At 52.4% G+C, this 27,322-nt stretch overlaps 1 protein-coding gene across 1 annotated transcript in view; it reads left to right on the top strand.

Moving 5' to 3' along the window:
- The first annotated feature begins 351 nt into the window (after positions 1-351).
- Positions 352-27,322, top strand: part of Spsb1 (splA/ryanodine receptor domain and SOCS box containing 1) — a 63,852-nt gene continuing 36,881 nt past the window's right edge. Inside the window, exon 1 of the mRNA XM_059255407.1 lies at positions 352-520. The gene's annotated coding sequence lies outside the window, so the exon portion shown is untranslated. The remainder of the gene's footprint in view (positions 521-27,322) is intronic.

The following is a 27,322-nucleotide window of genomic DNA, read 5'->3' as shown; positions in this document are numbered from 1 at the left end:
GCTCTACGCTCTCGGGCGCCTCGTAGCGCTCAGCGCTGGGAAACTCAAGACTTGGCCCGGAGAGTAGAGGGGCGTGGCGGGGAGAAGGGGCGGGGCACAGGGCGGGGCACGGTGGAAAAGTGGGGAGAGGAGGGGCTTGGGAGGGGCTGGCAGAAGAAGGGAGGGCGGGGATAAAGGGCGTGACCCGAAGCAGGGCGTGGTGTAAGGAACTGGACATGGGGCGTGGCAGGGCCGATGAAGGCGGGGTGGGGCGTACAAGCCCCGCCCACGGCGCGTCCCCCTTTCCCTCCACCCCCCCACTTTAGAGCGGTCGGTTGGTTTTTCTTCTCAGCGCACGAGTCGCGCTCGAGCGGCCCGCGCGCTTGCTGCAGGAACCAGCTCCAGGCGCTGGCGCCGGGGCCGCGGGAAGGAAGCGACTTCGCTGTCTGCAGCGGGCGCGGCCCGGGGCACCGCGAGCCTCCAGAGCTCCAGGGGCTGCGGCCTCTCTGCACCGTAGGCGGCGCGGGACACCAAAGACCCGGTGGGTGGGCGCGCGGTCGGCCTCTGGGACCCGGGGAGGGGGCGACGTGGGGACCGTCGCGCTGTGGGAACTGGGAGGGTGGGCGCGGGGCAGAGCGTGGGCATAGGGTGGGCACCCGGCGTGAAACGCTGGCCCGGGAGCCCCGCTCGCTGTGGGTCCCTGGAGAGGGGCCGGGCGCCGCCCAGCGCGCTGCCGCCTGTGCTGCTGAGGGCGGCTCCTGGAGGCTCTAGGGTCCCACCTGCGGGGGTGGCACTGGGCGGGGGCCTCAGTGGAGCGGGGACTGTCGCGCCATGGGATGAGCCTCGGCGGCTGCAGAACGGTAAGAAGCCTGGGGCGCGCGGTAGTCTCGGGGCGCCCTAGGGTTCTCTTCTCGAAGCTGACTCCCGTCGCCGAAGTAGAGTGGACCCCTTCTGCACCGAGCATCACGACCCTGCTGAGTTAAGTTAGTTTCGCTTTTCCCGCCAGTCCGGGCTCTTATTTGTAGCGGTCACTACTGTCCCGGTCCCCCTCCCGATCCCGTCCCCCTCCCGATCCGGCCCCGTAGCGCCTCTCTATGGGAGACCGCCTAGCGACACTGCGAGCGGCGCCAGCCACCCCGGAGCCGCCGATGCTTCTCCCGGCAACCGAGGTTATGTCAGGAAATCGATGGAAACCAGAGAAACAAGAGCAGCCTGAGACGGCTGTTGGAGCAGCGGGATGGATTGCCCCGCGCCTGCCGAGTGTGTAAAGATACGTTAATTTCCAAGTTTACCGAGAGCAAAGGCTCTGAATATTCGCCAAATGGTGCCTGTAAAGATGCTGGCCGGCCAGGAAGTTGTGTGTGCTTTTGAGTATGGGCGTGTGTCCTCATGCGTTTGTGCCCGTTTATCCCTGTGAATGTGTTTTCCAAGTACTCTTGCGTGTCTGTGAACATATTTCTGTGGCATGAGCATGTGTCTATACATCTGTGTGTGTGTGTGTGTGTGTGTGTGTGTGTGTGTGTGTGTGTGTTTATGTGCGCTCCATCTGGGGAAACAAGTGAGGCTGGCCATTGGCTCTGGAAGGCTGTGGAGTGTGACTGCCCTTGCTTGTTTGGTTCTGGTAAGTGGGGTATTGCTGGAGCATTAGCTGGCACCCTTCCAGGGAAGCCCCTGCGAGTGCCAGCTGAGCAGGGCTCAGGCTCCTCTCTCTTCCTCTCTCCTTTTCTCTGAAAGCAAACTGTACAGTGTGGTGGTGAGCTGGCAGAGGCTGCTTCCTGAGTGAGTAATATTTAATTAAATACTCCAGTTAGTGGCATCAGAAACTGCTCATGAGCTGAGTTTTAACAGGTGTTTATGGTAACAGCACTATCCCCCATGACGAAGGCTTGGTGTCCTTGAAGTGTGTGTGTGTGTGTGTGTGTGTGTGTGTGGTGGTGGTGGTGGTGTGTACGCTGAGGTAGGATGACCTGGAGGGAGTTGGCTTTCTTCCTGATTGTTAGATGTGAGGAGATTAGGACTGCCTTCCTTACTTCCAACTCTGGGAGGTAGAAATCACTAGACTAACATTAGTGGTTAAGACAAAAGGAATCATGAAGTCAGGAAAGCACTACATCACTTAGAGAATATCTAACTAGACCAGCCCTTTCCCAGTGGAAGCCCAGAGAGGTTGGGTGACTTACCCAAAGTACTATGGACCAAGTTCCAAGTCCTGTCCTGGCTGTTGTTGGTTAGTGTCCCCGGCACTGAGGTCATAGGCCAGGCAGCTGCAAAGTGATGAACTGGATTAGATCATCTGAAACATTTCTCCTCCTCCTCTTTCTGCATCCACTTTTTTTCTAGTAGATGCAGTTATCTGGATGGGAGGTGTGGAGCTGCTGAATCTAAAACCGTTACAAGTCTTTCTTACTTAGTCTAGATCCCACTCAAATTGGCCAGATCAAACCCTGGGGAGAAGCTGCAGCTGTCAGAGTCTTAGGAAGGAGTGGTCTTGCCTGGGGCCCCGGGTGAGGTCACTTAGGGGGTAAATAAGGCTGCCTGAGTGTGAGTGGCTGCAAAGGTGGACACACCCTTCATTGGGTTCCTCAAGACTGCTGCATCCAACTGGCCCCCTGGGAATCAGCATAGATGTTGAACTCTCCCTGCTCCCAGGAGGCGCTGCTCTGCTCATGGGGAAGTTGGTGCTCCCTTCTCGAACCTGCCATCTCCTGGGTGGATGAAGCTTCCAGGCAGATGGCTCTTCACTTTAGCAAAGCCTTTGCTTTCTCACCACATTCTGAGTTTCGTCCAGGAATTTCACACCAGCCCCTTTCAGACAGAGGGTGTGGCTGGTATGTGTGAATTGATTCATCTTCTTGTTTTGGGTGCACAGCTCGTGGCAGGTATGCCTCAGGCTGTCTAGGCGGCAGCGCACAGGCCCTGCATTCACTGCAGACCTGGTCAGTGAGAGCGGAGCGAAAGGCTGTCTGTCATCCGAGGCGTCCCGTGCTCTGCTCACCTTCTCCCAAATGGCATCCTCTCCACAGAAGAGCCAAGTGATGCCCGTGCTGCAAGGGCTCAGATCCGAGACCTCATCCCACTCCTGGTGGGTGATGGCTTGAGGAATGTGCCAGTGATCTGCTCCAAGCCTTTGACACATTAACTTGTCTGCACTTCCCGGCAGCCCTGGGCCGTGGGTTCTCCCCCCTTCCATCCCTCTTTGCCCCAGCTGGCAGGTTACATAGTCGAGGTCTATTTGCCATTGAATGGTGAAGTCAAAACTCCAGTCCAGACTTCGGTCACTCTCACAGTGTCTCACTCTGCTGCCTTTCAGGTCCCTTCAACAAGTTTGTGTTAACTTTGAAAATGTGTTATTGAAAATTTATTATTGTGCGTGCGCGCGCATGTGTGTGTGTTTGTGTGTGTATGTGTGTATGTGTGTGTGTGGAGGGGTGCATAAGTGCCATAGTGTGTGTGTGTGTGTGTGTGTGTGTGTGTGTGTGTGTGTGGAGGGGTGCATAAGTGCCATAGTGTGTGTGTGTGTGTGTGGTCAGAGGACAACTTGGTGGAATCCATTCTCTCTACATTAAGTAGGTACTGGGAGTCAAATTCAGGCTGTCAAGCTTGTGTATCTAGCATTGTCTGCTGACACATCTTGACGGCCCCTGTTAATTTTTTAAATGAATTTTTTGTTGTTGCAAAAAAAAAAAAATCCAACCATATATCAGTTAAAAGGAGAATATAATGAATAAGTCCCCACATTCCTTCAGCAGTTTCAAGGATCAACACATGCACATACATGAATGCACACATGAGCAATGCATATGTACATGTTGGAATATTCTAAAGCAGAAATATGTTGTCAGTTTACCCGTAGTTACCTTTTAAGGGTACATACTTAAGGGGAGAATCGGATTCAGAAGAGACGCTGTGACTCCTTATGAGGGTAAGGTTTGGGTCAGTGTGCCATTTGCACTTTGAAGGTGAGGTTGATGCTAGATTCTGGCGGAAGAGGATTGGGCACCAGTCAGGGCCTTCAGCTTGGTGCCACTCTGCAGAGCCCCTGGGCAGCGTCTTCTTATTTAGCCTTGTAAAAGTTCTGTTCGTTGCCTAATATTAAAAAGAATGAGTCTGAGGATCATGAGGCAAACCACATCGGCTTATGCTCTCCCGGTCTCCCTGAAGAGTTGGGCAAGAGAAGCCGCCAGGGCACAGCCCCGCTCTGCCTGCTGCGGCGGCCCAGGCCTTGTGCAACGCTGGGGCCTGGGTCATGATGGGCCTGGGAGTCAGGGAACGAGAGAGTGATCTGTCAACAAACGCTGGACTAGACCTTAACCCCAGCTTCGCCCTTCAGCATGCAGTGCTGGCCGCGGATGGAAGGGCTCTGGGAGCCTCTGCTTCCCAGGGGAACACCTGGGGAAAGAAGGGGAGCTCTGGGTGACCAAGGCTGAATGTGGAGGGGATTGGAATGTGATCTCCACACTCACAAAAGGCCCGCTGAGTGGGACTCCAGTGACTCAGGGCTGGAAGGCCCTGCCGGTGACAAGGTCTCCACTCTGCCCCTCATGGTGAACACTGCTATGTGGGGCTACCTGTAGCTGCTATGTTTTGGGGCCACCTTGATTGTAACTTTAAGAACTACTTTTCTTGTTGCTATGACAACATACCTGACCAAAACAACTTAAAGAAAGGGTTATTTCATCATCTTGGGGAAGGCGTGGCTCAGAAGCCTGAGGTGTCTGGTCATATGGTGTCCACAGTCAGCAAACAGGGGGAGATGAGTGCTAGGACTCAGCTTGCTTTATCTTATTTATTCAGCCCAGGACCATCCTGGACCTTGCCACCCACATTCAAGGTGGGTCGTCTCCCCTCCCAGCTACACTTCTCTTGAAACACCCTCACAGACACACCCAGAGGAGTGTCTTCTAGGTGAGTCCAAATCCTATCAAGTTCATAAGGAAAATTAAATATCATAGCACCCCTATATTGTGAGCTACTGTGCCTCTTACTTGTCACCCCATCCCTAAGGAGCAAAGGCTCTTGCCCATTGGGTAAGAGCAAAGCGGGCTGCCCTCCAAAACAACTTACATGCCTCCTAATTCACTAGGAAGAACCCACAAGCCTGTGGGGGTGGACTTGTGGGTATGGGGTCATAGTGGCAAGGGGACACAAAATTGGGTCTGCTGAATTTATTGAGGTTGAGATTCTTCATTTAATATTGCAATTCCAAGAGTTATGAAGGGTGCTAACAGGTTGATTGGCTGGCTGAAACATGAAAAGCTGGCACACTGTGTTGGAACAGGAGATGCCAAATCTCCCTGGGTTTAATGGAGGAAAGAGTTGGCGGCTGGAAAGATTGGAATTCCAGAGGGACAGATCTCCCATTTAAAACCTCACCACCCCTACTGTCCAAAAGATGAACTTCCCACCAGTTCTCTGGGAAATAGGTTTGGGATACGATCCACCACTCCCGAAGTGCTGATTGCTCTTTTCAGACCTTGCATGGAGCCCTGAGAACTCTGAGATCAGTGGGAGTAATTGGATGGGGGAGAAGGAGGCTGAGTGGTGGCTCAACCTCCAAAGGCAAGGTGGGTGTAATTAGTAATTACGGTAATGGAGGCAGTGCAGAGCAGCAATCACAGCTGTCTGGCTCGTGCAGACCTATGGGGCTGGGGAGTTAATCACCATCTTCCTAGAAGTGAAATAGATGGGAAGCCTCCTGCCTTCTAGACCATACACGCAAAAAGCCTCCAGGGTGAGCGAGCTGCAGTCCACTCAGATCATAAAAACAGAAGTGTGGCTCCTCGCGCAGTTCCCAACCTGAGCCAGTTTTCAGGCCCAGAACGCAATGACAGGGAGGCCAGGCCTACCTGAGTACGCCTGGTATCACTTAGGAAAATTTATACTGTTAATCTTTCAGCCAGGCCTCCCCGAAGGGCCTTAAGGTCTCTTGCCAGGATGACTGTGCACTGGGGAACAGGAACTAGTTAGAGTACCCCGGGACTAGTGGATGTTGCCTCTGAGCTGACTTGAGTCCAGGAGACTGGCATTGCCATTGTGGTCCTCCCTTCCCACAGGGGCTGATGGAGGTCATGTGATTTGTGGGTTTTCAGTTTAGATCCAACTCAAGAGGGTGCAGAGGGTCCCTGAACATATCCTGTGGTGATTTTTTTCCAACCCCAGAATGTAATTGGAACGGAAAGTATGGCAGCTGGCATAATCATCACATTGGTTCTCTGACCTGTGGAGCAAGGCCTGCTACGGTGACCCAAGTCAAACGGAATCCATTAGAAATGTGTCCACCCAGGGAGATCATAAATTGGAAGCAATGCCATATCTCTTAGAGGGATTTCAGAGATGAGCACCCCTGTCAAGGGTGTGAGAGATGCCGAGGGTGATGGTCTCCCCACCCAGATCCCCATTCAACTCAACAAAGGACACGTAGCCTATGCAAAAACACGCATGGGTCTTAGAGAATAATAGTGCCCATCATTAACTGGACCAAGTGGTGACTCCAGCTGGAGCTGCCGTACCAGATGTGGCTTTTCTTGTTAAGCAAATGCACACACCTGGTACGTGGTATATAGCTATCAACCTGGCAAATGCCTTTTTCTCCAGACTTGTCCACAAGCCCTTCCAGAAGTAGTTCACTTTCACCTGGCAAGGGCAGTAATACACATGCGTGGTCCTACCTTCAGGGTAGTCAACTCTCCTGTGCTATGGCATAGTTTCATTCCCAGGGGGGCATCTTGATTATCATTCCCTTCTACAATACGTCCCACAGGGCAATGATGTTGACAGTATTATGCTATGCTGATTGGATTGAATGAGCCAGAGGTGAAAACCACTCTGGATTACTGGTAAGACATCTTCATAACAGAAGTTGGAAATAAGACCTACTGAAATTTAGGGACCCTTTGCATCAATGAAGTTTGTATGAGTCCATGGTGTGAAGCATGCTGGAACACCCCTTCTCAAGCAAAGGATTAAGTTGTTGTGACTGGCCTTGCCTACAGCCAAGAAAAAAGGCATAATGCTAGCAGACCTATTTGGACTTTGAAGATAGTACATTCCTCAGCTGGGTGTGTTACTCCGGCCCATTTATTGAGGGACTTTCAGTGTTGCTGGTTTTGAGTGGGAACTGGACCAGGAGAAGGCTCTGCAACAGAACCAGGCTAACAGTCAGACTGCTTTTGTGTTTGGGCTGCATGATCCAGAAGCTCCAGTGATCCTTGAGGTGTTGTGGTAGATAAGGATGCTATCTGGAGCCCTTGGCAGCTCCGGAAGTGAATCACAGCACAAGTGTTCGGGACTTTGGAGCATGGCCCAGCTGCTCTCCCCAAATAACTACTCTCCTTTTGAGAGACAGCCTTTGGCATGCTGCTGGGCCTTACTGAAAAGCGAACCTTTGACCATAGGCCACCACTGTATCATTTGATCTGAGCCACCCCTATGAACTGGTGTTATTGGATCGCCCTGAGCCATAAAGATGGATATGTACTTAGGAGCAATCCATGATCCAACAAAAGATATTTATATGAACCTGAGCAGTGCCTGAAGGCTCAAGTATGTATCTGAGTAGACAGAGGACATGTAGCTAGATATGTGTGTCCCAAGTAAATGGTCACTAAAAGATGACCTCTGGAAAGAGGATGTTAGTAGTCAAGTGCATAGGGATGACTTGTTTTGAAGATAACTGGCCAGCTTATTTCCTCAGCCATCCTTCCTATTGCCCAATGATGTCCTAAAGTAGCCATGGTACCAGAGAAGGACACTGTGTGTGAGAAGCAGAGAGACTGATGCTTGGAAATTGTGTATGTAACATGCATGCATGGTTTGTTTCTGTCTATATGGAAAAATAGTCATACTGGCTTAAGAACCTGGTGAAAGGGGCTGACAGCTCCTGAGGAATGACGTGTGAGGTTGACCTCTAGCTCTGTATGCACAGACATGCATGCATGCACACGTACATGAACGTGTGTACACACACACACACACACACACACACACACACAGAGTCTGGTGAGGAGGCTGGAGCTGGAAGGTTAGAGAAGCTAGCTGACCCTGACCTGCAGTTGGGAGGTGAACTGGCAGCACTCTTGGGGTACAGTAGACAGGCTTTGGGAGCTCACTGGACATGGAATGTTAAAGGAGGTAAAGAACTATAGGTGTTTCTGAGAAACCCAGCTAGTTAGGTCGTAGTAGATCAAGACCCTAGAATGAGGTCTGGGGACTAGGTCTAAAGAGGCGCTTTGAACTTGTCCTGGTAAACTGGCCCCAGTAGACCTGTCCAGATGATAGACAGGAAGGCTTGGGGCTAGAGAGAGGCCTAGGAACTGGAGCCTTCTTTGTAAGGAAGTTTCTTTGCCAGCAGATTTCATGGCATGAGGTGAGATACCACAGGAGATGGAGCCATGTTGGGCATCTTCTTCCAGAACTGGGAAGACCTTTGGTGGCTTCTCAGGCCTGGTGTTCCCACCTGGTGCACCGTGTCTGGGGAGTGACCACCCCTGAACACCAGAAGACACTTGCTACCTGATGTGTGTTGGGGTCTCTAACTAAGGTGAGTAGCAGAGTGTCCGAGAACCATCGAGAAAGCCTTTTGGTTTGTGGTTTTAGGCTTCTGCTTCCCTTTTTAAAATTTCAAGAGAAAAATATTAAGTCTGCATCTTGACATTTCTTTTCTTCAGTGCTGGGGATTGAACCTAAAGCCTTGTGTCTGCTGGAGAAATGCTCTACCACTGAGCCACACTTTCAGCCCCTGGATCTTTGAGACAGAGTCTTGTTGTTTTAGTTTAGATTGACCTTGAACTCGTGATCCTCCAGCCTCAGCTTCCTGGGTGCTGGAATTACGGACGGGTATGCATTGCCATGCTCAGTTTGTGTGATAATGGAAATAGAACCCAGGTCTTAGTGCATGCTGGACCCATACTCTACCAGCAGGGCTGCATCTCCAGCCACCCGGGGAAGGTGGCTTCATGATGTGCTTTCAAGGTAATTGTAGAGACATGAGCTCTGTGGGTAGACACAGGTTTCCACTGATGCCCACTTCAGCTGGACAGCAGGTGGAGTGAGGTTGCTTGTGTAGCTGGAGGGGTAAAGGTCTGGGAGCCATAGAGGTGTGGCTCTGACTTCTTGGCCAGTAAGTGCCTCTATTCCCTGGTCTCTGGACTGTGGTCAACACTCTGGCCTCTGCCTTCTCATTTCCTTTCCCCTCCCAACCCTCCTTAAGCCTGATCCAGCACCCTTGTTACTAGAACTGCTGAGCAGAGGACACCAATGACCTGTCTCCATTACCCACACACTTAGGGGTGCCCTTGCCCTTCCCCCTGCTTAGGAGCTCCTGGTCCCTCCTTGGGTCTTCTGAGACCCTGTTAGCATCCTTGCTGCCTGCCACCTCTCCCCCGACTCTGAGACCTTCCTACTCATTAACTGGCTTTTCGTCACTGCAACAAATTTGTGAGAGAAACAGCCCAGCAGAGGACAGATGGATTCTTGGCTGGTGGGTTCAGGTTTCGTGGTCCATGGTCACTCAGCTCTGCTGCCGCTGGGCCCGCGTGAGGCTGTGCGTCTCGAGTGCAGATGGGGAATGTGGCAGAGCAAAGCAGCATACCCCGGCGCAGTTGGGAGGCACGGAGGCTGGTGTGTGGATAGCTAGAACGACTCTTCTCCCTCCGTTTCCTCCTGACAGCTTCTCCCGCTCTTTCCACACTTAGTCCGGCATTCGGTGTGGGGTGTCTGAAACCCCTTCTCCTTTAAGGATGAGCTGTTGGAATCCTTGTCACTGCCTTTGTCTGCCGGGCTCTGTGCTTGGCACCCTCAAATGGCCCTGGGAGGTGGACACTGCTGCCCTGTTTATGGGTGAGAAGAATGAACTGCAGAGATGTTTCCTGAGCTGTAGACAGCTTCCAGGTGCCTGGTGGACCCCAGGAACATGTGGATCCCAAACATTCGGACCCACGAGGAAGGTTCCTGCAAGGCTGGGGAATTTTCTTGGTCGGTGCTGGGAAACTGGCCCTCATGGGGAAGCCTGAGAGGTGGCTGCATTACTGTATAGCAGGGGTGGCCTCCTGTCAGGCTTAGGGGTTGTTTATGGGTTCAGTGTGTCCTTGTACCCCTCTTCCACCACCTCACCCCCAGAGTCGTTTCTGAGATGTGTTGATCGATGGAATTTTTTTCTCAACTTGCCTTTATTACCTTGCATATGAAACATAGTCATTGGGGCTCCTGGATAGTGACTCTCAGAAGGGCCAAATTCAAGTCCTTGGTACGTCCACCCAGCTGTCTCCCCGAGTCAGGTCATTGATGCCCCCTTGGCAGCGCGGCTGTCCACCGACCAAGGCACAGGTGTCTGGCTGGGTGCTGTTGCTCTCTTGTCCCATGTCTTCCCTCTTGTGGGGTCTGTGATGATAGGATACTCCTGCACCTGCTGTGGGAGGCCACAGAGGAAGCCAGCCATCAGTCAGCAGGAGCCAGAGAGTAGCAGACTTTGTGAGGAATGAGGCAGACCTGTCATTGGTTCGGTGAAACCCTTCAGGGCTTCCTGAATGAGACCTGCAGACAGGCAGAAAGCCCCCAGAAATGGAGCCGTGCAGCTCGATTCCTCTGAAAATGAGGGATGAGGGGGACCTTTGCATGCTTTCCGGATCCCAAGCTCTTCTCAGTTTGGTGATTTTAGGGCTCGTGAGAAGGCATGGAAGTGGGGGTGGGGGGCTTCCTAAAGACATGCAGCAGTGTTTATGATAATTACCTATAAATTATATGTATGTGTCAGGGTTCCTTTGAAAAGACTTTCTTTCTTCAGAATGACGATGATTTCTCTGTCTTATGTGCTGTCAGGTTGATTCTGAGTTGACATCTATGATCGCCCCACCCCCACCCTACCCCATTTGCCCTGTCTGGAAAGCTCAAGATAAAAGGCTTCCCCCACCCCTTTTAACAATTCCTCCATCATTCTGCTGCTGTCCCCTGAATGCCTGCTCTGTCCAGGCCATCCTGGTGCCTACACCGAGGGAGATGCCCAGACATGGCTAACCCGGAGGTCGCGTCTGAGCTGGACTAGGTCTCTTTCTTCCCTGGGATGGGTCTTGCTGCAGCAGAGGTCTGCATTACTGTAGATGTTCACTGTGGAGACTTGCAGACGCAGATACCTCCAGTCCCTGCCCTGACGACCCACTGCCAAGGATTACTGCTTACTCCCCTACCTATTCAGCAGGCATGTCCTCCTCCCTAGAAAGCCCATCAGGCTCAGGAATAGCATCCGTGTTCCAGGAAAGACCAGAAGGGCTCTTGTGCCTGGAGATTTACACTGAGTGTCCCCTGAACCTGTGCTCTGGACACTTTCCCCAATTTCTGCAGTCTCAGGGCCATCTGAACTGAAGGGGGTCTGTTTACATTTGGACTTAGGGGAGGAGCAGGTTAGGGTTCTCTAGTTTGCACTGCTCAGCATAGATTTGGAGACCATTCCCCTGGAAGCTGAGGCTGAGAAGCCTTCTCCCTCCCTTATCTGTCTCTGTCTAAAATGCTTCCAGGAACCTGACGGGAATCAATAGAAGCACACGATACCAGGGCCAGGCAGGCAGCACCCAGCTGTTTCTGCAAGTTGCTGGGTGTCAGGTGTGACATATGGCTTCACCCAGCATGTTTGAGGGAGTATGGGGTGTTATGCCTGTTTCTTCCTGAGAAGGTGGGTTTAGAGCAACCCGAGGGAAGTGAACTTCCTCTGTGCTACTGAGCTGTCTGTCCTTCCACTCCAGGCAGGTGAAGCAGCTGTGCCTAGAGCTGGTAGACACCAGGGCCAGACTTCCCTCTTTCCTAAGCCTGGCACTGAGTTGAGACTCACGACCCTTCAGGAGGACCAGACTTTCTGTTGGTGTAGCTGGCTCTCTGCTTGTCTCTCTCTGAGTATTTTATAAGGCAAGGCAGGGTATCCCTGGCAACACACATATTGTCAGCACATGCCACTATCTCTTAGGGCCCAAATTATGTACAGTAGGAGCTAGTGCAAGGCTTGCTTTTCTTGGTCTTAACTGTTGTATAATTTACATGGCACGCTGTTTGCCTGCTGTAAGTGCCACGTTGATTTTTAAGGCACAGTACACAAATGGGCAGCCCTTGATGCTCTGTGTGTGTGTGTGTGTATCTGTCTGTCTGTGTGCATGTGTGTGAGACAGGGTCTCTATGTGGCCATGGCTGTCCTGGAACTCACTCTGTAGACCAGGCTGGCCTTGAACTCACAGAGATCCGCCTATCTCTGCCTCCCAGTGCTGGGATTAAAGGCGTGTGCCACCACACCTGGCTTCATTGTTGTTCATGAATTAAATTTCCCCTCACAACCGCAGCATCCTTGCAAGTGAGCAGAGTTGGGATAGAGACAGTTCTCTCAGGTTCCTTGGTTCCTGGTTACAATCCAGGTGGGTACCATCATGATTTCTTGGACTAAATTTCACGTCACTTGAACAATTTCACTTTGACTCATCCTGTAAAAGTGGCGCAGCTTTGGAAAGCACTCAGGGAAAGCTGTTCCCAGGATGTGACCAAGGGTGGCATAAGAAGATTGTCCAAAGCTAGGCCCATTGTATGTTCGGGGTGGTCCTGCATGTGAACCACTTATTTCCAGTTCTTCAGTGTAGATCAAGTACCTGTATCAGGTTTCCTCTGAATGCTTTCCAATAAACATGAGATGCAGACTCTTAAGCCTATTCACAGATAGCTAAAACCAAGCCAAATGCTGCACACAGAGGTGCATTGCATGCCTATAATCTCAATTCTTGAGAAGCTGAGGCAGGAGAATTGTAAGTTCCAGGCCAGCGTGGACTACATAGTGACTCTGTTGCAAAAGAAAAGAAAAAAAAATCGAACAGAAAGCTTAATGGTGTCAAGTAAGAATTCATGCTGATAGTGATGTAGATGCAAGCAAGCTATGTTTTGTATTTTTTTCCATTTTTCTTGTGTATGTGGGGTGTATGCATTGTGTGTGTGTGTGTGTGTTTGCAGGTGTGCACTCACAAGCATGTATACATGTGGAGGCCTGAGGCTGATGTCGGGAGCCAACCTTCATCACTCTTTCACATTATTCCTAAGTCAGTTTCCTGGTAAAGCCCAGACTGCACCAATCTGGTTAGACTTGCTAGCCAGTTTGTTCCAGGGATTCCCTGTCATCCCCTTCTGAGGCCACCATTACAGGGTGGCACCGTACCTATCTCGCATGTGTGTGGTTTCTGAGGACCCAGGCTCTGGTCCTCAGGCCTTCACCACCAAGCCATCTTCCCCAGCCCCCCAGTGTGTCCTGACCGTCTGCCTACCACTGAGCTGGAAGCCAGTCAGGATGGGTGGTGTGAAGCAGTCACTACAGGACCACAGTGTGAGCCCTGGGCTGGGATGTGCTGGGCTGTGTAGGGAGTGTTTCTGATGGAGAGAGGCAAAGGAATGGCATATGGCTGGGCCAGGAGGAGAAGGAGATAGGAGAGTGAGTAGCGGCGTGTCCAACTCACCCACTCCAATCCCCAGTGTCTGGCCCTCAGCAGATGTTGGTGATGACATGTGAACAGCACCAGCATCTTCAGAGAGGTAAGAAAAAGATCCTAAGTCCTGCACTTTCCCCAGACAATCCTAGACATGTTTAGTGGTTCTGCCGGGCTGTCAGCAGATCCAGCCACGTCCAGCGAATCTTCCACATTCTCACAAATACCTAGAACAGCTGCCGGCTGGGAAAGCTGGAGGCCTTCCCACAGCTACCCTAGGTCTTTCCTGGTGGGAAGATGAGCCCAGAGCTGGGAGCTGACACCAGTGTTCTGACTCTGCTGGCTGTCTTCTACATGTCTAGAGGGACATCAGCCAGAGGTGATGCACACTTGGGTTCGTAACCAGGAGGTAGAGGGAGGTGGGGGAAGGGAACAGGGCTCTCACACTTCCCCTGCTCTTTGTCTAAGAACTCACATTGAAACAAAACTGAGAAAATGGAGGCCTCGCCGCTGGGCTTCCCTTGTAGTGCCACGTTTTTCTCTGAGAAAAGCCAGCCTTGGGCATCGGGCTTTAATTACCTTCCCAAGGGGCACTTCCTGTGGATATTTCTAGTGACAAGTGGCTGAGGCTGAGTTCCTAAATAAAATTAGGGTTTTAACTGGGTCATAAGCTCACATGCTCCCAGAGGCTGGGAAGGGAGGCGGTAGGGCATCGGGAAGACTGTGGCAAAGAAGTCCACGTCCTGGCTAAGGAGTAGCTCCTGGGACAGTGGAGCCCAGTGGTGTGGCAGCGTTGCCAAGAGTCTAGATAATTCAGTGAATTTTGTTTGAGAAGTCCCCAAAGTGCACTGGTTGCACATAAAATCTCTGTGATAAGACGAGAGGACAAGGCCGGGGAACCATCAGGGTCGCTGATGGGAACTGTTTCTGCACCCGGTCCAGCCCCTGCCCACTTGCCCAGGTTGCATTGTGGGTGAAACTGAGAACTGACTCAGCAGATTCTACTGCAGCAAGAGACTCATGCTGGCACTGCGGGGTGAGGGGACAGCCGCCCTACTCATCCAGAGACGGCGGCGTTGGTAGGGTTTTCTTCTGGTACCTGCACAGAGCATCTCAGTAGGTTTTTTCTCTCCGTTTTGGAGATCTAATACCTACCCCTGGTAAATATCCACTGTCTTTACGTTGCAGATAAGCAAACTGTGACCTGCTGAGGCACCACCTACTTTTGTGGGTGGGATTTGAAAATAAGTCTTATTCCTCTGTGTGTCTGTTAAATAAGTACACTGTACTCTGTCTGGTGCCAATGACCTTGCCCTGGGGGCATGGGCTGCATTCTAATTATATCCACTGCCAGGCCATTATCACCTACCATTTGAAGAACACTGGGTGTGGAGGTCAAGGTGCCCCCCTAACTTCTCTGCTGTTGGGAACGTGGGGTACACAGGCTATCCCACCTCTGAGGGCCGGCACCTCTCACAAGGCTGCTGACTAATTCTCTTTGCAAAGGGCTGTTTCACATGCTTGAGCTTCCAGTAACCACGTGGGTGGATTTGTTTCACTAAAGGGGAAAATGAAACAAAACAAAACATGGAGGGGTTTTCTTTCCCAAGAAGAGGACTCGCTAATTAAGGGTTCAGCGTGCGTGGCTCAGGGCATCCTGGTGCATTTCTGCAGCCAGCAGGGCCTCTTGGCAGCCGGCTTGGGGAGAAATCGCTTAGTCATTTACAAGCGGATCCAGGTGCGGGAGGTCAGGGAGGTGGAGGGGCTGCGGGGGCACAAGAGGCCCTGCCCTGCTCAGGGAACAGCTGGGTGCTCCTTCCAGCTCAGCCCTGCCCCAGACTACAGGAGGAGAGCTGGGTGAAGAGGAAGGTGGCAGGTGAGACAGCGGACCAAACCCTTGGGGCTCATGGCACTCCCAAGGGACGTGGCCTGGCAAGAAGATGCTCGCAGCTGGTGCAGGCTGGCTGCCCACTGCTGTTGGGCTGGAGACAGGGGAGTGCCCAGCCTGCTTAGACTCTGCTGGAGAATGGACAAAGCAGTTCCAGGAGACCAGGGTGTGTGTGTGTGTGTGTGTGTGTGTGTGTGTCCACATGGATATTCCACATAGCCTCATCCATCCAGGGCATCACTACACCTGGTTGGGTCCAGGCACTATCAAAACAGAGTCTACTTTGGTGCTGGTAGAGGCAGGACCCCAGGAGCCTCTGCTATGTCCTAAGCTAAAGGCAGAGCCCTTTAGTCACTTTATGGCGAGGGAACACAGGTCATGGCAAAGACGCTTGGGCGGCAAGCATGGAAGTTTTGGTACCCTGCAGCCCATGTGTGTCCCCTGCCTTAGAACATGGACGTAAGCGGGCTGTGCAGTGACTGCTGAGTGCAGTGGGCAGTTAGACTCTTCTTCAGGGTGGCACCTCCTGTCTGGATGCGGCCGCAGGGGAAGCCGGGTTTAGTCTGCGTGTGGAGGAGGTTGAAGCTGTTTTGAGCTTGGCTGGGAGTCAGGGAGATGACTGCAGTCTAGCGTTGGTACTTTCTGCTCCTGTGACCTGAGTGTGCTGGTCACTTCTCTGAGCTCCAGTTTCCCTCTGCAAAGTGGGAGTGTCAGAATGCCCCACAAATGGGATGATGCATGCAGGTGAGTTGGCTGGGGGTGCCCTTCCAATAGCCAGGGTACCCTGCCTATTGGAAATGAGGCAGTTTATCATAAAGAGGGTGGGTAACCAGATAACTCTTCCCAAATATAACACTAGCGGAGGTGGTAACGGCAAAGGGATCAGCAGGGATCGGATTGAATTTTAATGGCAGTCAGGATTTAATCAGGGGAAATAAGGGAAAGCTATGTTGGGGGTGGTGTCTCTGACACTACGTCTTCGGGCTGTGAGGGCTGAGAGAGGAAAGGAAGACGAGATGCTTTCACTGGGTGAGGGCAGTGTGTGTGCAAAGTCTTCAGAAGCATACTTGGGACTTGGAGTCATAATAGGCACCTGAGAAATGTCATCCGCAAAGGCAATATGATGCCTGGATTTTCAGTTTCGATATTTGGGAGAGGTCTGTATGTCTGTGTCTGTGTGTCTTGTCTGTCGATCTGTCTATATCTTTCCCTTCCCCCTACAGGTCAGTTCGTTTCTCAGGTCTGGGCTTTGTATTCCTCTCTGACCTTCCATTTACCACACATGCATATTAAGGATGTCTGTGTGCCAGGCTTGGCCATGTTCCAGTCCCCTCCCCACCCATAGGAAGCAGAGTGGACAGTTGTGGGCTGTGCCAAGCCAGGTGGACGGGAAGCAGCTGCGCTCTTTCCCCCTTTCCGGGCAGGTTAGGGAAGCATGGTGATTGTTCTGGGAAGCTCAGCTTGGACAGCGCCTGTGTTTCCTGTGGCCAGTGAGGGAGCCTTAGGGTCTGGACTGAGGCAAGGGCTGGAGGTGGGCGTGGGCACCGGAGGCGTACAGTGCCACGGCAGATCCTCAGCTAAGGAGGTGGCTGGCGGTGATGGACTCATGGCAGGCACACCCATGCCAGTTACCGCACTCTCACTCTGGCTATGACCTCTTTGCTTTCTCCCTTGGCAGCGGGAGTTCTGCCCCAGAGGCAGCTTTTGTTCCAGGTAGCAGGCAGGTGAGAATGAGAAGGGCACCTGCGGAGCAGTTCTCTGCCATACTCTTCTTTGCTCCAGGACCACCACCATCCCCAGCCTTCCTGTGTCCTGAGAACACCACGAGCTTTGGTTCTGGCTTCCCACCTGGATCCTGGACAAGTTCTTGTGCTTCTCAGAGCCTTGGCTTCCACAGCTGTAGATAGGGGTGTGAGGTCCTTGTGCAGAACCACAGCTGGACTGAGCACAGACACAGACAGATGTGTGGCTGGCGCCTGTCGGCCACTGGTGCCATCATTTAGACAATTGTACCTTTGTGAGTTCAACAGCTCTCTGCCAGACTCTGGGTGCAGAGCTGGACAAGGCAGGGTTCTTGGCCCTAAGGACTGGCCTTCCATGGTGGGGACAGTCATATGAGCTGGTGATTAGAACACAGTGTAGCTGTGCAGAAGCCACCCTGGCCAGAGCCCAGCCTGTGATTGTACCCTAGAATGGGTCCTAATGAGGAGTCAGGAGCTACAGACGCAGAAGTCTGAAGGGCAGCAGTGTGTGGGCCTGTGTAAGTCTCCCAGGCCACTGTTCGCCAGACTTCAGAGTCCTGCAACACCCAGCTCCCTTCAAGCTAGCCCCACCACTCTGGGATCCTGAAGTGTAGGCCTCTGTTACCTTCTGAAGTTGACTTGGTATGAGGAGGTAGGGTCCCTCTTAGCTACATACCTGTACTAAACACTGGGGAGGCCAAGGCAAGAGGATTGCTGCATATTTGTGGCCAGCCTAGGCTACATAGCAAGACCCAGTGTCCAAAACATAAAAAGCAGGCAGGGAGCTCTACTTTCAAGCCCGCTGGATCTTGTAGCTCTGGCTTTCTTGGGACAAGGCATAGAGGTGAGATGTCCAGTTTCTTTGCCTCCTTCCTGACTTTTCATGGCAAGAACTTCCTCTTACGAATAGGAGATGCTGCACCAGTGCTGTGTGGTGTTCTTGGCAGCGCTGGGGGGGCGCTCAGTGGGAAAAGGCTTGGGAACCGTAATTCGCCATCATCATCTCTTGGGGTAGGACTGCCCCCTGTACGTTAGACACATCCACTGGTTCAGCTGGCCAAGCCGGAGGCTTAATCCTGCAGAAGACTTTGCCTCTTCTCAGTTACCTTTCACCCCTGCCTCGCCTCAGGTGTGTACAGATGTGGGGTGGCCACAAGAGCCCCTTTGTCCTCAGGCACGATCAGTTTGTTTGGCATACCTCGTTTAGTTCTTATAACATAGAGAAAGTAAGTTCCCACCTCCTTCCATCTCGGGAGTATTTTAGGTAGTGGCACAGTAGAACCCTGGGGGAGCTGTAGAGACCCAGCTAGAACTGGTCCCTTCCCTCGGCATCTGACCTGAGGCGCTGAAGAAAGTGCTGGAGTGTGCTCCAGGCTCCGACATGGCTTGGACACTGTCAGGGTTGCAGGTGCCCATTTTATACAGTAGCTGGGACATGGTGGCTGCACATGGTAGGTGCATGGTAGAAACTGAAATGAACGGATGATGAATGAATGAGCTAGTCCATCCCTTCACTGATGATGGAGGAGCTAGCATGTTTGATCTAGCCAGGTCATACTTTATGGATGTCCAATGACTGATTCTCAGGGGCCCCATCCATCTAGTTCTAAAGCTGCTGTGTCTAGAACAGTGCCTGGCTTACAGTGGGATTGAGTCCCTCAACCTAGTAAGATGGACACAGATGCCTTGGCTCTCCAGCCTGTGCGTGCTCCTGAAGGATCGGGTCTGTGTCCTTCCTCCCCAAAGCTGGCCTCTCCCCACAGATCCCCACCTTCCTTCTGAAGGTGGACTGAGGGCAGATCCCTGCTTGGCTCCCCCCACACAGCTGACCATCTTCCTCCTACAGATCGCTGAAGGCGAGCTCTGTATTTCTTACTTCTTCATGCGGGGCTTTTTGTTTATGTCACGGCTGGTTTTGAGACCACACATCCTGAGGTGAAGTGACTGGGATGGAGTCACATGGAGTCTCACAGTAGGTTCAGTGTGGCGGGAGGGACCAAGCTTTACTAGGCTCTGGGGAAGACCCCCACCCCTCCTCCAAACCCCCCCCCCATTCCTATGAACTGTTCAAATGTCTGAATTCCTGAGATCCCCTCTCCCACTCTCTAGGCTACGGCAAGGGAGTGACTTTGGCCGTGATTCTAGAGAAGGAGGCAGCAGAGTAGTTACAGTTACTGGAAGTAATCGTATTTCCTTTCAGGCCTCTCTATCCCACTAGAAGAACATTTAAAAAATAAAGACAGAAATCAAAACAAAACAAAAACTTCCCCAAAACACCAAGCCGAAAAAAAAATTCTTGAACCTCCCTAGTTTAGTCTGCGTGGTTGGTCGGGAGGGGGTGGAGGTGGGGGGCGGCTTAGACATCTGCATTCCTGGGGCTTAGCTGGCTCTTCGGATGTGGAGTTTCTGGGTTAGTGGTCCACCAATATGGAGTCAGAGCTCCTTACAGAGAAAGCATGTGTTTGCATTGGAATTTCAAATATCCTGCAAAGCATGGGTGGCCTCTGTGAGCCCCAGGAGCATGAGAAGGGCTCTTGTCTCAGGGAGAGACAAGTCCCCTAGCTGGGTCTTCAGACCTTTATAGCATGTTCACTGTGTGTTGGGGACACAGCTGAGGTGGCCTGAGGAGCTCTGGAAAAGTAATGAGCAGTGGGAGACGGACATGGGGTTGTTCCTTTTGTCACCTCAAAGGCCATTGGAGTTGAAGTCACCTGATTGTCACTGTAAAGTACCACTCACTGTCTTCAGGACCAGTCTGATGGCAGAGGTAGTAAGATGCAAGTCCCATGACTGAGTGAGTGTTGGGGGAGAAAATGAGTATGTTAGATAGGTCGGTGATGGGCAAGCCAGGGTCATGGGAAAAGATTTTTATGGACAGGCAAGCTGGAGGGCACAGACCCAATCCTTCAGGCAGGACACAGGGCTGGAAGACTATCACCCATCTCTACTCTGGAGGCAAGAAACTGTCCTAGGCATGGGGCTGCAGAGCTGGGTGCTCCAGTGGCAGCTCAGAGGCACAGTAGGGCTGGAGAGGATGACAGCCACAGAAATAATCCAGTAAGTGCCACCTATGATCCCCCCTCCCCCCCTGGCCTACTATCCTATGAAGGAGCAGCTCTGGTATCTGTTTTATACATGGCAAAAGCTGTCTGTCTGTCCTCAGGAAATACACAGCTGGGTCATGTTGGACCAGCAGTTGAAATGCCTGCCCCTTCTGAACTCCCATCCTGTAAGAGGCTCAAGGGCCATTACCAACCCCCTGAGCCCCTGGGTTTAGCCCTGGGAATGGAGTCCTATGTCGGTCCTGTCCCTGTGCTGGTCTTTTCGTCAGCTCCTGGGACGAGCCAGGCTTAGGTCTCTGGATGCCAGTCTCATCAGATATTCAAGTCACTCCTATAAGACAGGGCTGCTCGCCAGTTTGCAGAAAGGGGAAACTGAGGCCCACAATATCACAGGTCATAATGGAGCCAGGGGCATGGGGCACATTGAAAATTTCAGAGCTCATGACTTTCTGATTTTGGCAAATTTTCCACAGACTCTTATCTGTTCCTGTTTGGAGAACTATCCATTAGCTTGCCCCTCTCTGTGTGGTATGTCCATCAGCTATGAACAAGTGTGATCAGAAACCTCCACCGATAACTGACCAAGAGGAGACATCTATGAACAGGACCCGAGAGCCTCAGCCAGTGTTTTCTGTTGGATGAGAAATGGCTTCATCTCTGGACAGAGTGTAAAGGGGGACCGGAGAGCACTGTGCTAGAGGTTCTGAGGCAATCAGGGCCGCCTGCTGGTTCCATTGTGGTTGGAAATTAGTGAACTATTTTGGAGGGCCAAGAGAAGCCACATCCAGGTGCAGCTATTACAGAGGAATGGTGGTTCATAACATTGAGCCTGACCTTGGCTACTCGGATGGCCTGCAGGAAGCAGGGGCCCTTGGCCTGGAGGGGAGCTCTGGGTTAAGTCACCAGACACATCAGCCTCTCACCCTCACCACACCCTTCCTAAGGCTCTTCCCAGACACCTTTTGTTGTCTGGCTATGACAGACGTCTGGGCTCCCAGGGAGGTTCCTGATGGCGGACCTTAGAAATAGGTCACTCCCTTCCCCTGTAGCCAGCACTGACCCAGATGTGACCTGCCCCATGTGACAGTGTCTGTCTGAGTGACACTCTTTGATGCTGGCAGTGGAGGGCCAGGTGGCCATCTCTTCCCAGCTTTGGCCTTTGAAGACTTTGTCATCTCAGCCACAGCACTTCGCAGGCTGCTTCAGTCAGCCCCTCCTCCCCTCTGCCATATTGGAAAGGGGAAATCCAGCCTTGACCTCTTCCGCTCTCATGAGCGCCCTGGCTGGGCTGGCGGCTCCCAGTCTCTGGATGGAACAGGCAAGTTCCTGCTGGGCCGAAGCCAAGGGCTGCTAGGGCTTGGTATGGCCCCTCTCTGGCCCCCTACCCCTTTGCCTCCCACAGAACCCTGGGGTTTTCCATTTCTTCCTGGCTTGCTTTCTCAGTCCTCCCGCCCCCAGGCCTTTTGGCTGGGACTTTAGGAGATCTGTCCATGATGGCAGATGCCATCCATGGAACCACAGACCTTCCTCTCCTCCCTCTCAGGTCCTGATTCCTGAGGGCCAGAGAGAAATTCCAGGGGGCATTCTTCTAGCAAGAAAAGCTGAGATATGAATCCCAAGGAGGGAATTACTTTATCCGAGCCACAGAATTCCTCCCCAGGGTATCTGGTCGCTCCATCTTGGTCATAATTCCTGGGTTTTCTAGGCCACTTCTTTTCCCTTCTAGTTCCTGCCCTTTTTTTTTTTTTTTGGTTTTTCGAGACAGGGTTTCTTCGTGTAGCTTTGCGCCTTTCCTGGAACTCACTTGGTAGTCCAGGCTGGCCTCGAACTCACAGAGATCCGCCTGGCTCTGCCTCCCGAGTGCTGGGATTAAAGGCGTGCGCCACCACCGCCCGGCTCCTGCCCTTTTTTATGTAGCTATATTAGAACCTTTATTATCCCTCCCCAGACAGTTTCAACTTGTGGAGTGTGGTGCTGTGCGTGCATGTGTATGTGTGTGTGTGTGTGTGTGTGTGTGTGTGTGTGTGTGTGTGTGTGCGCGCGCGTTAGCCTGAATGTGGAGGTAAGAGGACAGCTTGTGGGAGTTGGTTCTCACCTTCTATGGCGTGAGTCCCAGGGTTTCATGCGTGCTAGGTAAGCCCTCTACCAGGCGAGTTCCATCCCCAGCCCAAGAGACACTAATTTCTGATAATCTCATGCCTGCGTTTTTCTCAGTTAGCAAGTCCGGCACCTGTGAAGCAGCTGGATCAGACCCCAAGTGAGGCAGGTTTGTCCCCATCACCGTGTGGACCTACTGTGAAGCAAGCCGACACACAGGAGACTACACAGCCATCATGGCAACAGTCACTGTCATTCCAGCTGGACTCTGCTGCGTGCAGGCTCTGCTGCATGCAGTCTCTCTGCTGCGTGCAGGCTCTCTGCTGCGTGCAGGCTCTCTGCCGCGTGCAGGCTCTGCTGCGTGCAGGCTCTGCTGCATTTCCACGGCCAGTGCATAGTAGGTCCTCAAGAAGCTTCTCATAGGGAGTGTGGAGATGACCACTGCTGGCTGCGTGCGCCTTTCTGTCCTCAGTGTCTTTATGGTCAGGTACAGAGAGTTTGGTGTGGCAGCCTGGGGGTCCTGGACTGTACCTCCTGAGGAGCCTGGATGGGTGGGCATGGGGCAGGACTCAAGACAAAAGCCTGTTGTGTCCTTAGGGAAAATCTAAACCTGGCTTTCCCCGATGCTGGATCTACCAGTGGCCAGCCTGTCTTCCCATAAAGAGAACTTTGTGTGTGGCTCCTGGTGGGAGGCAGCCGGTGGTCAGTGTCTCTTAGTGCCCAGAGACTCTGGAGTGGGTATGACAGCCTTGAATCCACGGCACATGGCAGTAACTATGATGCCAGGCTAAATAGTCAGGTTCAAGACAAGAAGTTTGTTTCCTGTGCCGGGGGGCCTGTGGGGCCGGACCCACTGCAGATGGCAGATGCATGCTTTATTAGAAGACGGTGCTTTCATAGAAAGCGGGGACACTGGCCTCTCAGGCTGCTGGATGGGAGGGTGGTCAGATGCAGGGTGTACCAGCTGCTTATCCTGTCTGGAAGGACAGTGCTCACTGGCTGTTGCTCCTAAAGAGAAGGTGTGTGTGGATGGAGGGAATTATTGAGCCTCTTCTGTTCCCAGTGTAGATGTGGATTCCCCAAGCTGGGGCTGGGGGCCCAGAAGGACCAATGCTCTGTTGTCTAGCCCTGAGCTGATTCTCTTGGCTCTGGGCCAGGGAGGAAGGAGGGAGGGACCGAAGCTGCTGCCTGCTTCCTAGGCACAGCCAGCTCTACCCAATAGAGACAGTTTGGGCTGCAGAGAGTTGAGTCTGAGTCTCTAGAAATGAGGGGCCTGGAAGGCAAGCTGGGGGATGGAGCGGGGTTTATAACCAGTCAACTGGGGACAGATAGAGAGGTGCCTAGGCACCCCTTCAGGATGGTGGTATATCTGGGGGAGGTGCAAGGCCCTGCTTCTCCAGGAGTGTTGTGCAGTATTTCTGGGGAGCACAGTGATAGAAGACAGGAGCCTCTCACTCAGTCCACAAGCATTTATTTATTACCATGCCAGGCACTGTTCCAGATCCCGAGATGTGGTGGGCAAGATGAACTTCCTGCCCTCATGGAGTGCCTCTTCTGGTGAAGACAGGTCTCTAACTGGTGTCTCCGTGAACATAATGTTTCTGGACAAGCATGAAATGGATTTCTGTGGTAGGAGGGCTAGGGCAGACATATCTGCTATCGTAGATGATGGCTGGCAGGCCTCAGTGGTGTCGTGACTTCAGAGCGAGGCTTGATGGGAGAGAGCGGCTAGCCCTCTGAATGAAGGAGAACCCTTGGATGGTATAGAGGTCCTGAGTTTCAGACTGCCAGAAGCCTGGAGAGGCTGGACAGAGTATGGCAGGTGAGGAGAAGCAGGGAATACGGTCCAAATGGAAGGCCTAAAGGCTCTGTGAGAAGGTAGCTCATGCCTGAAGGCAGCCACAGGAGAGCGTGGGCGATGGAGGGCCACGAGCTGGGAGCCACACAGGGCAAGGCTGTGTCGTGAGTGGCTCATGCTGGCCCCTGGAAGGGAAAATGGGTAACAACCTGCTTCTGCCTAGACTGACTGGATTTCTGCCCTCAAATTTACACATGATGGGACATCACCAAATAAGGTCACCAGGAGGCAGGTGCTCCATCCAGATGTTTGTCTGACATCTGCTATGTGCCCCTGCGAGGGCACAGGAGGTGTCACACAGAGGAGAGGCCATAAGACTTTCCAGTGTCAAAGGCTGTGTCTGCAGAGAGGGGCAAAGTCTGATGAGGAAGCAGGACATGCCTGGTGGAAGAAACAGTGTGAGCCAAAAAGGAGTCTTAGCAAAAGTCAACCGTGGAAGAGTTCTCCCGAGCATGCCAGTGGCCCTGTGCTCAGTCCCCAGCACCATAAATAAATAGTTTAAAATATTCATAAGCTAACAAAGAAAACCCTCAACCTGGGGAAATGCTCAACTGTTAAAGAGCCTGTCATACAAACATAAAGTCCTGAGTTTAATCCCTCAGGAGTCACAAAAGAACATAGCAGCATGCACCTTTGACCCCAGTGCTGGGGAGGCAGAGACAGGAGGGTCCCTGGGGTTTGTAGCCAGCCAGACCAGCTCAGTCAGGGAGCTCCAGGTTCCGAAGGAAACCCTGCCTTAAGGTAGTGAATGAGGAAGACGCTCAGGGTTGACCTCTGGCCTCCACGTGTACACACACACACACACACACACACACACACACACACGCACGCACACACACACACACACACACACGCACACACCAAAGCTTAACTTGCTTGTCAGCAGGAGCTTTTTCAGGTCAGAAAATCAAATCTAAGAAGGAAAAAAACAAAACAAAACTGTAAGGTTGTTTAAAAAAGAGGAAGAAAAGGAAGAGTTGATGGGCCTCAGGCGCTCTGGGCCCAAGGGTTCCAGCCCCGGCGTCAGCAACTCTGTCTCTTGCTGTTTAAACATCTAATTCCATTCTTTCTGACCTCTTTCTCCAAAGGTCATTTAGGCAAAAGTCCCAGGATTGTTTTGACTAGTCCCTTATCCTCACTGTCCCAGGGCCATGTGAATCTCCTGATACAGCAGTCTGATGTCAGGGCCCAGCTCCCAGGGCCCAGCAGTAGATCAAGGCCTGCTTTGTGAATGGGGACAGGGATTCTTCAGAGTCAGAACTGAGGCACATCATCAAAACGACACAAACCAAGTACCCCCGGCAAAGTGTTGGGGACACGGGACATTTCCGTAGAGTAGTCTTACGTTTGGTTGGGGGCAGTCATCAAAGGAGCAAGGGATGAGTCTAGAAGGGTAGAGGAGGTCACAAATCACTGTTGACCACTGTCCTTGAAGGGACCTGTGTCTGGCAGACTTGCCAAGGTGATGTGCATACTTCACGGGTGGCCACCAGATGGTTTAAGGCAGGGACATGTGAGACTGCACCACGAGGATGCTGGGTCCTGGAGGCTGCTGGGGAGGGTCTGTGAGGACCTCAAGAGAAAGACTCAGTGCAGTCTACACCCAGGAAGCCTGTTGAAGCTCTGCCCTCTCCTGACACCCCTCTCCACGTGAAGTTGCCTGCATCCGGGGTAGAATGGAACCTGCCATTAGCATGCCCCGGCAGCCTCAGCAGCTTTGGAGAGTTCGTATGCCCATTTCAGCTTTGGCACAGTTCATGGGGGATGAGCAGGGCATGTTTCCAAAAGCTGAGCTCCCTTCTCACGGGTGCTTTACCTTCTGGACTGCCATTGAACTTGTTCTCCATAAATCCTGGAGGGAAGTTAGAGCTGGGTCTCCTTGGCATTCCTGGCTCCTCTTTAGGAACAAGGAAGATGTCTATTTTGCCACTCCGAAAGCCAGTCCTACACCTCACTGCAGAGTGCTTGATTTGTCAGGGTTAAAGGTCATTGTAGCAAAAAGTGGTAGCAGGGACAGAGTATCTCAAGTCCAACCACAAAGGTCTGAGTCAGGTGACTGGCCCTGTCTTACACTGCTGTTGTCCAGCTGTCGCCAAGAGCATGACAGGGCCAGCTGCTGATGTCAGACGGGAGCATTCATGTGTAGGCAGGCTTTGCTTTTCTCTGCCATTGATTGGTTGGGCCTCTGGTGCTCATGGCAAGACTTCTCAGGTGGGAAGAGCCCCCAGTGGTAATCAAAGTCTACTCCAAGCACCACCAGGAACCAGCCGTACTGCTCTTCTGAGACTCAGTCCCCCTGCCACAGAGGCAGACACCCTTGGGCCACTAAGATTCCACCCTGTGTAAATTCTCACACCATTGGAAGCACACCTCTCACCTCCCAAGAGAAGTCAAGAGTGGTGTCCTATAGTCACCTCCATTGTGCTTTGAATGGGAGTCAGAGACATGATCAGACTTCATGCCGCGGTAGGAGGGGCTTGGCCTAGCTGCCTCTGTGTGAATGGCCTCCTTGGAGGGCTGTGGAGATCTGGCACAGGGGCTGGGGGAGAAATCTAAGCGTTTCAAGAAGCTGGGATACCCACAGGGCCCTGTTGCAGCTGCCATGTCTACTTTCCCAGAGGGAGCTGCTGACCAGAGGGATCCTGCACATTCACCCCCTGGAGATAAACAGCACCCTGATTGCTAGCCGAACAGACGCAGTAAGCCTGACTTTCCAAGGGGCTTTCTTCATTCCTAAAGTTTAGTCTACTTTGGTTTAATTTCAAAGACGTATTGCTTTTGAGTCAAAACATAAAAAATCCCCCTGAATGCACTGTAGAGATTGTTGGCTATGAGGGAAGGGATGTTGGGGGTGCGCAGGGGTGGGGTGGGGGGACAGCTGGAACATTCTCTAAGCCTTTTCTGTCTGCTGCCCTGACCAGCTCTCTAGGGGTACCACGTCCCAAAGGCACTCCCTCCCATCTGAGGGTCTTTGCTTTGGGACTGGTGTTTCAGGGCTGGGTAATGGGATGGTTTCTTGTGTTTAGATGAATCTGCTGTTGTTTCTTAGCTAAGAGTCAAGCATGCCCCTTATGCACAGGTGTAGTGCACTAGATAGGCTGAATGGCCCTGAGTGTAACACTCCCAGGATGTCCCACAAGGGGTGGGGCAAGAAAATACGGTTTTATTTCCGTCTATGCCAGTTTAAATTTCTGGTGTGTGTGTGTGTGTGTGTGTGTGTGTGTGTGTGTGTGTGTGTGTATGTGTTTCATGATGTT

This window comes from Peromyscus eremicus, chromosome 2 (genome assembly GCF_949786415.1).
Source record: "Peromyscus eremicus chromosome 2, PerEre_H2_v1, whole genome shotgun sequence".
In the NCBI taxonomy this organism is placed as follows: Eukaryota; Metazoa; Chordata; class Mammalia; order Rodentia; family Cricetidae; genus Peromyscus; species Peromyscus eremicus.
This window is presented reverse-complemented; position numbering and strand designations above follow the sequence as displayed.